This window comes from Photinus pyralis, unplaced genomic scaffold (assembly GCF_008802855.1).
Source record: "Photinus pyralis isolate 1611_PpyrPB1 unplaced genomic scaffold, Ppyr1.3 Ppyr1.4_unclustered_Scaffold7518, whole genome shotgun sequence".
In the NCBI taxonomy this organism is placed as follows: Eukaryota; Metazoa; Arthropoda; class Insecta; order Coleoptera; family Lampyridae; genus Photinus; species Photinus pyralis.
The window spans coordinates 27,134-39,572 of NW_022172181.1; positions in this window are offsets into that span (position 1 = coordinate 27,134).

Consider the following 12,439-nt stretch of genomic DNA (forward strand, 5'->3'; position numbering starts at 1 on the left):
TCAAGTCTCTTTTAGTTCGCTTTTTAGAAGCATTAAGAGCCTTCAAACATTCTTTACGCTTTACGACCTTAAAAAAGAGCTTTTGTGAGTCCTCACGAAACTTTAGATGTCACAGACTCCAAGAGCTTCTACGAGACTCTAACAGCCCCCAAGAGTCTTCCAGAAGCTTTTAGAATTCTTAAGAAAGAATTCTTTCTATACTTTCAATTGTCTGAACCGAAAGGGTTCCGGCATTTATGAATCTTTAAGAGTTTCCAAAATGTTTTCAAAGATCTTTCAAGATACTTTTAGTCTGTTAGAAGGGTGCCCAAGAGTAAATCCTTACAAGACTTTATTTTTAAAGAGTTATGGATAATCTTGAAGAATTGAGCCATTAAGATGTTTCACGAGACTTTTAAAGAGGTCACCAATAATCTCAAAGGCATCGAAAGTGCTATGATAAATGCCTATCGCGTAGGTACATCAAAAGTACAGTAGACAAACTAATTTTAAAAAGCAAACACTATAATCTTGTCGTCAAGCATCCATCGAAAATCCACTCATCTCAGCTCAATAGTCTAAAACCTTGGCCTGTAGAACAATCAAAAAGCGTCTTTTTTACAAAAAATAAGGCCTGTTTTTGCTTCTAAAATGCGTTGACTGGTGTTAGATCGAATAAATTATAGATTTCGGTCTGTACAATCCGAGACGGCCAGAATTTTCCAGAATCTTGCGCATAAAATTCTTAGGAAAACCATCGCATTAATGCAACAAAAGATCCAGCAACAAGTTTATTTAAAAAAAGTATAGACTCCTGCACTAAATCTACGAAAAAGAATTCCCTTAGATTATGACTGAATAGTAGTTAAAGTTGTAATATAAGACGATAAAGGAATACTTTAACCATTGAGTGAAGTAACTTTCACGAGATTGTTAGTTTACCTTTATCGTCGTGTAATACAAAGCTTTGTTTAAAGCAGAAGCCATCTAATCATTGTAAAGCTTCAGACAATTCTTAATTTAATTTAGACGTCAAAAATAGCAAGCTTAGATTCTGCCGTCGCGGTCGTTTCCATAGAAACAGCATTGTCATATGTTCTGAACTTCATTTTATATTGTGCTCTCCGTCCCATTTGAAATAAGAATGACAGATGTCATTAGAATGTATATAAACATCTAATTCTACCCTCACGGTTAAAGAACTCATTTATTTAACTTTTAACACCTGCTATAAAAAAAAGTATTTAAACAATGCTCATCGGATCGGAACAATTTTTCTGGTGGATTATGTAATCAGCAGCGTGGCCGTATAACGAATTGTAACATTTAAAAAAATGTGGAGTAAGAGACCTATTCTAATAAAAAAAAGTGCTAATCATTTCTGTAAGGGAGAGAGGCGCCTCTCCCTTTTTTGAAAATACAAATCTTATAGGTGATCGGTTAAAAAATACATGAAAATATTAACACCAACTTGTTCATGGAAAGCCAAAATAAAGCAACAGAACAAGGAAAAATGGTCGAATGTCATGCGAATGCAGTAAAAATAGCTTCTCTCGAATGCAAGGATGCAATTCAATTTTTATTGCATCAATTTATCCTGCCCTGTCGACACTACAAATAAGATCGCCAAGAGCTACTACTTCCAATTTCCGGCTAAACAATTTCATTACATCCCGTACACCTTCACGTTGTATTTTTCATCTCGTCCTCTCCACGTACCGCGTATTGAACGCAGGCACTCGCTCGCCTTATAACGTAATTTGAAAATAATTTCATTTTGATTTGAAAATATTTGATAAGAAAATTCCGAAATGGATTCAATTATTATACGCAACCATGAAAAATTGCCCGATCCGAATGTTGCCATTACAGTCACGAATATAAATCATGTCAATTATGACGCATTATTGATTCCCCGAGCAGCGACTTAAAGCGGCGGCAGGTAATGAATAATTCATACCTAAATTAGTTCTTCTCCTAAAATACAAATATGCTCTCGTATAATTATTTCGTATATTCTTCGCCCGTCTCGACGTCGTATTAAGATGCACGAGGGCAAAAAAATCCATTTGCGAGTCATAACCTGGCAGCTTTATCATGCGACTAGGTAGATTATGATTTAGCAAAGGGTAAAAATCGAGCTGCGAACATTACAAAACCATTCCGCGCGCGATTTAACGTCGAGGGAGTCGTAAGGGTTGAGGAAGTACAAAAACTAGACCTGAAAAATTTGATGTAAGTACGTATAGCGGAATTTTATGTAAGAAATGAAGTCAGGTAATACAATAAATTTTACCCCGCTATCAACCTCTGAAACACGGGGAGTTAAATAAGACGAATGCACTTGAAGACCGCCGAAAAATGAAATCCTATTTTTTACTGATCTTTCTTGGAAACGAATTTCCATCTCCGCTCCTCCAATTTATCAGAGCGATATTCCCGACACGTCCTAATGATATTATTTTTGTTGACAGCGTATTAAAAAACTAATATATCATCCCCCGTACGTAGATCGTTGATAACAAAATGAGCCAAGTAAGCACAAGTTTAGTGAGAACGCCCGTGGAAGTCGGTAACGCTTATTAAATTATCCTAGGGGTTTACTTAGGACGAAACGATTTTTCTAAAGCACCCTAGAGCACAAACACTCTATGGAAAATGTAATTTTCTTTGTAGGTAGTTTACTAATAACGAGAGAGATCAGTCGGTAATAAGGAAAGTTCAAAGAATCATCCCTTAATGAAAAATGGTTTCTCGCTGGAACTATACAAGGGAAGTAATTTCACACTGTGTACTCATTTTTATAGGAAAAGTTTTTCTACTTTGTGCAACTTCGTCTCTAATTACCCACAATGTAAATGAGAAGAAAAAACCGATTGGGATTTACAAAGAAAATTCTCCCCCGTAACCCTCGTCGCTGAGAACTTTGTCGTCGCGACAATTTCCGACACCAGATCAGTTGTTCAAAAATTTCCCCGGAAACGTCTCGTTTAATTTAGTTCAAAGGGAAATTCGTTCTAGAGGTATTCACCTCCGAAACCCCATTCCAGGAGTTGACATATTCGCGTAAGACTCGAAATCCTTTGCTCTAGTGAAATTGATCTTGTTGTTGCTATTTTCCTTCACTATAGAATATTCGGCCCCACTCAGTTTTCTGCTCCTGAAACAATTGCCTAAGGAAATGATATTCGCCTCCAGAATATTCATCGTCAAGCATACGCTGCGACTTTCAATCCCTCCAGAATACTCGCCCTGAACGACATCCGCCGCACACAAAAGCTCACCGCTAAGAAAATTCGCCTCCACAGAAAATTTACCCATCCCCCTAGTCCAAAGGAACTATATTCGAAAAAAATTAACGTTCCACAACGACCCCATCTAGAGAGTGTCCATGGAAACCTCGGAATATATTTTGTGCCCTGCAATATTGCCCTTCCTTACAGAATGTTGGGACCCACCAAAAATTTTTTCTTCCTGGAATAATTGCCTAGGGAAATTTATTTCCTTAAGTTGATTGACATGCGCCGTATATAATTTCCTCCGAAATATTCATCCTCCGGTGTTATATATTTTAGTGTAAAGTAGACGTTATTTCGGTAATGACGGGAAATCATAGATGTGTAAATATTTCAATTTATTAAGTAAATCTGGGACACTATTCACTAAATGAGCACAGATTTGGTTCGTTGTATTTGAATTTGTATTTTAGTATTGGGTTTTTTTTTAGAAACTTTTTTAAATCAGTAATTATAAGTAAGGCACATCTGGTTAATTGCGATAAGGGATTTTATTCTCAGGTGGAGTTTAATTAATGTGCGTTATCGCTCTTGGGAGATAACGGAGACGAAGGTGTTTCGAAGAATTGGAAAGGTGGGGACGTTTGGCGCGTTCCGTTGTGATTGTCAAGTTCCTTGCCATTTATTAGTTCTAATTTAGTTTATTTATGCTTTGCAGCAGAAGAAATCACAGATTAATAGTCTTTAACCTTTTTACCGGTTCCGCTTTCTTGATAATGTTATTAATACCTCGTATAAACAAATCGGGTGCACAACTTTGATTATTACCTTAATCCTATCGTGCAATGACCCGCAAATGATCACGTACGTATTAAAAAAGTAACTTATTCGCATTGTTCATGGTTGAAAATTGTATCAGCCGTCCATGCCGACAGTTGCGGGGCTAAAGATTATTTTACGTACGGCAGTTATACGGATTTCGATTCGATCTCTTAACTATCAATGAAAGTTTTACGCGAAATCAAAACTGGAAAAAATTCGTTTTACGCGATCTAAAAGTGCAGTTTTAGTAAGATCCCGCTCTCCCGCCAGATTTTTGCTTAAGTACCCGCCGAATCCCAAATACGAAACGGAACCACCGTAACCGAAGCGTTCACTCTGCTTTTTATACACGCAAAGATATAGTACAAAATACTTCTCGCATTCTCCGTCGCGACGTTTTTTAGAACCGGCAACACTGTAAAATTTCAACTTTTATCTGCTTGAACACTTGTTAATGCGCTCCATTCTATTGCATATTAGTGCCGTTCTTTTCGTTGTGAAGGGAATTTCCTATTCTGGTAAATTTCTAAATTTCAGCCTAAAGCGACCACGTGTTGCACCATACTCCATACGATTTGTTCCATGGAACATGGAATCACTAGCGGAGGAATCTGGGGGGAAACAACTTTGAATTTTTGGTGTACACCCCTCCGCACCCCTCTTAATTACTTTGAATTAACGTGAATTAATTAGAATTAACTTGAATTGATTTGAATTAGCGTGAATTAATTTGAATGAACGTAAATTAATTATAATTAACGAGAATTAATGTGAATTAATTTGAATTTTTGGTGTACACCAAAAATGGTACTTGTTTCCCCCTAGGAATGACATTAGCGAAGTGATAAATTACTACATTACCTACTTCGAAAATTTGCAACTGTAGATTTGAATTATTAAGGGGCAGAGCAAAGCGATGTAAACGTTTATGCTGTTATACCTGAACTATAATAATAATCCGTGGTCGATCAAATTTTGCTTTTACTAGTGTAAAGTCATTCGATTATTGATTTGCACTAATTTAGTTTTAGTATCAGAGTGGCCTCAGTATCAGACTTTAGATATTGCCTACGAAATATTTTATGTATAGCGCGATTCAGTATCCCCTTTTATTCGTTTTTGGTGTTATTGGCTGTTACAGATTTGCAGAACGCGCCCTTTTGAATTCTGTCCGCCGCGCCGCTACGACCACAATTTAAAATTTTGCTATTTTCGACCGATTTGTACGGACAATTCGTTGTCAATCAAAATTTCGATTTTGCTATTGTAAATTCATTCGAATTATTGATTCATATTAAGTATTAATTACGGTTTTAGTATACAATTTACCCTAGTGTCAGATAAGGCAGAAAAGCGCCCTTCTGAGCTCAAAAGACCGTTTCAGTCACGACCACGACATTTCAGAATGAAATATGTATACGTACTACGAATTATTCATCCTTCCCTGGTGTATTTGGCAACAATTAAAAATGCACTTTTTGAAATTTACTAAAAACTAACTCTATTTCCTTTTGCTTCGTTTTATCTAGTATAACGAGAACTCCGTTATTAACCCCGATGCACCTCTACTTTGCCTGAGCTTACCGTGTGCTTATCTAACTGCAATTTTGTTACGTTTGTTCAAAGTGAACGTAACAGTTGAGAATTGACCCAACCTTTATATTCAATAAAACAGTTGTCACAATCCGAAATTCGAAAAAAAATTGACGGGTCCGTTCATGATAAAGACCTTATCACTGCTAACTACGCTCTGAATTTTTTTGAATCGTTTTAGGGATTTTAGACATCAACAAATCGGTCAACGTTCAACGTAAGGCATTACGAGTGTGTCGTTGTCTGAGTCTCGTACGAGTTATTTCCGTCTATGTAATATTGCATTCAATTTAATTGCTGCCATTAAAAGGCAGCACTATTACATTTATTGACGAGATCCGTGCATAGATACACTCGGTCCAACCACGGCTATCAGTAAAATTGTTCAATAAAGCAATAATTGATGCGAGAGAAAACAGTTCAAACCGCAATCGTTAGCTATATAAACAAATCCGTCGCGAAACCGCCTCTGTATCCCAAAGCGTTATTCTTTTCTCATTTCTTTCCCATATTGTTCAACCTTAAGCAAACAATTCCAGACCTCCATCCCCATAACTCATACTACTTTATTCCGAACCGTACAATGAACATACAAACTATTCCTCTGTTAAATAAATTGCCACTTTCGTCCGTCTTATTTAATATACAGTGCGACGCACGCCGTAAACCGGATTCAAATAGAACGTTCTCCAGAAGGTGAATCAAATTTATATCATGAAGTCATGAATCCAATTCCGTGTCCCCTAAAGGTCGTAGTGTAAACGTCAAAAATGTAGATATTTTCCATTCGGTGATATACGTCTTTCATAAATTGAACGTTTTCCACACATTTTTCGCTACGTAAATCAATAGAGTCTAACTTTTGATTAAGGTTAAATATGCACTTAAAAATCGGAACGGAAATGAAATGATAAACACCTCTTTGGTGGCGCTGTAACTATTGAACTAGTAGCCCAATCGTGGAACTATTTGAAGTTATGGATTCTACAAGCCACATTCTATAAGATAATTTTTTTTCCGGGTCGATCTTCCTTTTTTACCCAAAATCGACTACACCAAAAATTTCTGTGGAAAACACTTATTCTTATTAATTTGATTGCGTAGAATCCAAATTAATTCGTACTTTTTCGATCAGACTTCTCAATCAAAAGTTATATACTAGAAACCAATTTCGAAAAAAAATTCAAAGGGCTGTAACTTTTGAACCAGTAGCTCAATCTTGGAACTGTTTGAAATTATGGATTCTAGAGGCCACATTCTATAAGAAAATTTTTGTTCCGAGTCGATCTGAGACAATTTTTTTGTCGGGGCTCAAAAAAAGGCAGTGTATAACCTTCCTTTTTTACCAAAAATCGACTACACCAAAATTTCTCGGGAAAACACTTTTTCTTATTAATTTTGGTGCGTAGAATCCAAATCAATTCGTACTTTTTCGATCAGACTTCTCAATCAAAAGTTATAGACTAGAAACCAATTTCGAAATAAAATTCAAAGGGCTGTAACTTTTGAACTAGTAGCCCAATCTTGGAACTGTTTGAAATTATGGATTCTACAGGCCACATTCTATAAGAAAATTTTTTTTCCGGGTCGATCTGAGACAATTTTTTTTTCGGGGCTCAAAAAAAGGCAGTGTATAACCTTCCTTTTTTACCAAAAATCGACTACACCAAAATTTCTCGGGAAAACACTTTTTCTTATTAATTTGGGTGCGTAGAATCCAAATTAATTCGTACTTTTTCGATCAGACTTCTCAATCAAAAGTTATAGACTAGAAACCAATTTCGAAAAAAAATTCAAAGGGCTGTAACTTTTGAACTAGTAGCCCAATCTTGGAACTGTTTGAAATTATGGATTCTACAGGCCACATTCTATAAGAAAATTTTTTTTCCGGGTCGATCTGAGACAATTTTTTTTTGCGGGCCTCAAAAAAGGCAGTGTATAACCTTCCTTTTTTTACCAAAAATCGACTACACCAAAATTTCTCGGGAAAACACTTTTTCTTGTTGATTTTGGTGCGTAGAATCCAAAACAATTCGTACTTTTTCGATCGGACTTCTCAATCAAATGTTGTGGACTAGAAACCAATTTCGAAAAAAAATTCAAAGGGCTGTAACTTTTGAACTAGTAGCCCAATCTTGGAACTGTTTGAAATTATGGACTCTACAGGTCACATTCTATAAGAAAATTTTTTTTCCGGGTCGATCTGAGACAATTTTTTTTGCGGGCCTCAAAAAAGGCAGTGTATAACCTTCCTTGAAAAAGAGGTGGTTTTTTCCAGAACTCGTGAGATCTCGGAAACGGTTCAACTGTACGGGCCCAAAAAAACTGTCTCCTTTTTTATCATACAAAAAGCTATCTTTACTCCAAATTTCAAACCCCCACGACTTCTTTTCGTAAAAACAAGAATAAAAATCGAAAAAAAAGGTTTTTCCGGTTTTTCTAGGAAAATTGGAGGTTATGTGTAAATAGTGCAGATCCAAAAGTTGTTCATTCTTATATTTTCTATATCTTTTATATTGAACATTTTCACATAAAATAAATAGTTTTGCCACAAATTTCAAAATACCAGTTTCTACCCCTTTCAACCCCCGTGATTTCACCCGCGGAAAAATTCAGCTGTTTTAATTCTTTTCCCCAATTTCCTAATCATTTCACCAGCATGAAAAACCCGGTTTGAACCGGTAACTAATTTTTTTTGTTAAAAAATATATGTATAGCCTGGACTACACAGAAAGTCTCTATATTTTAAAAACCGCTAAGATACACTGCAGTATCAACCAAAATAGGACACACTGTACATTCCTTGACTCCAGTCAACCCAATCAAAACTTGAAGACTAACACGATCAATATTTTAGTGGGAGAACATTCCAGAAACTTGACATTTACAGCTTTAAAAATGCTAATTTGCCTATTTCTGCAAGAAAATCGAAAAAATGAAATGCAACCTATAGTGTCCGTTACACAATCAAAGAAACTAAAGAAATGTCAACCTTTTTAGTAGGTTATTTAAATATTATTAGAAGGGTTACTTGTGGACTGTCTAAATACAAGTGTGAAAATGTCTGGAACACTATCTTCAAAACAACATTTTTTTAAAGAAGCTTTTTATGGTATCCAATATTATAGAAAGTTTACTACCAATTTACGTACTTTAAACATGTGGCAAGTGCATGGTCAAAAGGGGGATATTTTTTAAATACGAACTACTAATTTTCATTAAAAACGTATACTGCACAATCAAATTTAAGCGAAAAACTCAAATTAAGGAAAACATGGTTGTGTTAGTTAATTATATAAATTTACTAGTTAGATAATGTTTTTTTACAATTGCCAACAACCTTCAAGCTTCAAACATTTGAAGGTGGTTTACATTTTCTGTAAAAGGTGTTCTTTTTCCTTCTTCAACTTACCAAGGTGGCATTTAATAAGTTAATTAAGATGGATGTGTGACTAGCCTACAATTCGGAATTCTGCGAATAACTTGCGCGCGTAGTTTAACTTGGAAAACAATGTTTCAGTATTAAAGAGCATTTCTGCGTAAACTTTATGTAAGCAAACGTAATTACTTATCGTCTTATTATAAGCTTAACTAAACGAAGTTGAATTTTCTAGTTGGATTACTTCGTTAGTACGCGAGAGAGGCTCTATCGTCCTGTTTATCCCTTTTAAATAGCGCTTGTGTACTTACTCAAACGTCTCGACAAATATTATTCAAAGACGTTAGTTCGTAAATAAAATTTGCGATGGATCCTTATATATACGCGAAGTTCGAGCCGGATTATTTTAATCACGTCGTCGTCGCCGGGAACGGAACGCGATGACGTATAGCTCGTCATACTAAGAAAATGAACAAGTAAAGCGTGATGAAAATCTCACGGGCCCCTTGGGAATTTTCGAAAACTTTGAATTCTCCTCACGGCAATGTCTGTCGCAAGACTCGCATAATGAAAACTAAATGACCCATCGGGCGCGCGTCGGGTTTGTGCGGTCCTTGGATCCTATTACTTCAATTTCAGTTTTGAATCCGGGGATCGTTTATCTTATTTCTCGATCTTTCAGGGTGTTAATGCTTCTCGACAATGGAAACTTATATATTATTCTTCTGTGTCGCAGTTGGCCAAATTTCATTCTATGATTCTAACAACTTAATGCATGGCTTTCTACAGGCAGGAATGATGAAAGTTAGTGGCCGAATAGTTAGATTTAGAGATGGCACAAGCAGACGGGCCTAATAACGTCTATTATTGTTGATTTAAATTAACCTAGTTGAAACTTCGTTTCTGTTGGTGTTTGACTGTTGCTACAATTAATTGGGACATAGGTCAACATTTTGGGGCCCATGAGCTGCCTCAAGTGCTCAGTCCTTCTTAATCGCACACGATCCATGTTAATTTTACACTTAAGTTCGTTCGATAATGGGGACAGTACGCTACCGTTCTGATTTTAAGATCTACTACTCAACAGTGGACTTTCTACTGTGCAGGAATTGCTGGGAAACGTTTTCATGTATTTTTTGCTGCTTTTAATCTAGTCGTGTCATGAATATACGCTTTAGGCGAAAAGCTGACACCGGCAATTCTCACAAAAATCTTGAACGGGCTCCCGTTACAGCTTTTTAAGACATTTTTTACAATTTTCATTAGGATTTTCTTAGAGTTCCCTTAGAATCTTAGAATTTCCACGGTTTTCGTAGAATCATCTTAGCATAACTTTGGAATTTTCCAATATTCTTTTCTTACGTTTCTTAAAAACCTCTTAGAACCTTCTGGAAATTTGTGTAGGATCTTTAGAACTTGTAGAATCTACAGAACGATCAAAACTATCATAATTAATAATAATTAATTATTATAAATAAAGTTTATTCGAAGGTGGTAACAAACGAAAAGTTTGACTTTTTTGTTTTTGGAATGCAAATGGGAAATAGGAATAGGAAAATGAAAATAATTTAAATGGCACCTTTAGAAACCAATTTCGAAAAAAAATTCAAAGGGCTGTAAATTTTGAACTAGTAGCCCAATCTTGGAACTGTTTGAAATTATGGATTCTACAGGCACCATTCTATAAGGAAATTTTTTCCGGGTCGATCTGAGACAATTTGTTTTTCGGGCCTCAAAAAAAGGCAGTGTATAACCTTCCTTTTCTACCAAAACTCGACTACACCAAAATTTCTCAGGAAAACACTTTTTCTTATTAATTTGGGTGCGTAGAATCCAAATCAATTCGTACTTTTTCGATCAGACTTCTCAATCAAGAGTTAAGACTATAGAAACCAATTTCGAAAAAAAATTCAAAGGGCTGTAACTTTTGAACTAGTAGCCCAATCTTGAAACTGTTTGAAATTATGGATTCTACAGGCCACATTCTATAAGAAAATTTTTTTCCGGGTCGATCTGAGACAATTTTTTTTTCGGGCTCAAAAAAAGGCAGTGTATAAACCTTCCTTTTTTACCAAAAATCGACTGCACCAAAATTTCTCGGGAAAACACTTTTTCTTATTAATTTTGGTGCGTAGAATCCAAATCAATTCGTACTTTTTCGATCAGACTTCTCAATCAAAAGTTATAGACTAGAAACCAATTTCGAAAAAAAATTCAAAGGGCTGTAACTTTTGAACTAGTAGCCCAATCTTGGAACTGTTTGAAATTATGGTTTCTACAGGCACCATTCTATAAGGAATTTTTACGGGTCGATCTGAGACAATTTGTTTTTCGGGCCTCAAAAAAAGGCGGTGTATAACCTTCCTTTTCTACCAAAAATCGACTACACCAAAATTTCTTGGGAAAACACTTTCCCTTATTAATTTGGGTGCATAGAATCCAAATCAATTCGTACTCTTTCGATCAGACTTCTCAATCAAAAGTTACAGACCAGAAACCAATTCGAAAAAAAATTCAAAGGGCTGTAACTTTTGAACTAGTAGCTCAATTTTGGAACTATTTGATATTATGTATTCTACAGGCCACATTCTATAAGAACATTTTTTTCCGGGTCGTTCTGAGACAAATTTTTTTTCGGGGCTCAAAAAAAAAGCAGTGTATAACCTTCCTTTTTTTACCAAAAATCGACGACACCAAAATTTCTCGGGAAAACACTTTTTCTTATTAATTTTGGTGCGTAGAATCCAAATCAATTCGTACTTTTTCGATCAGACTTCTCAATCAAAAGTTATAGACTAGAGACTAGTGAATGTAATTTATGTAACTTACCATTTTTTTTTAAAAACCGTAATTTTACAGTAAAATTACCAGTAAGTTATGTTTTTTATGTAATTTACAAATATTTTTGTAAAATTTCCTGTCATTTATGTTTTTTATGTTTTTTTTTCAATATTGTATAAACCTTTTTGAATTTTGTGAGTGTTTGAAAACAAAAACACTTGTTAAATTATATATTTTGGTGTATTAAATAAAATACCCAAGCAGTAGGTATTTCGCCATCGCGCCTCGTTTGGAGGAAGAAGTTCCAGATCGCGAATTAGAGGCTGTATCATCTTCATTAAACCAAACTAAATTCAACGGTGAATCGTTTACGTTGGTAGTACAGTTGATGGTCTGTGGTAGAACCGATCAAAATGTATCAAATAGGTATTACATTTATGTAATTTACAAAAATTACGGTTTTTTAAATTAAAAACGTAAGTTACGTAAGTTTTATAAAAGAGATAAATTACATAAAAAAACCGGCCTCTTGTAAGTTACGCGTAATATAACAGTTTTTTATGTAACTTACAAATCGTTATTTTACAATCCACGTCACTACCTTCTAGTGTACCCTCTGCAAAAGAGGCTTTTCTTTATAAAGTGATTG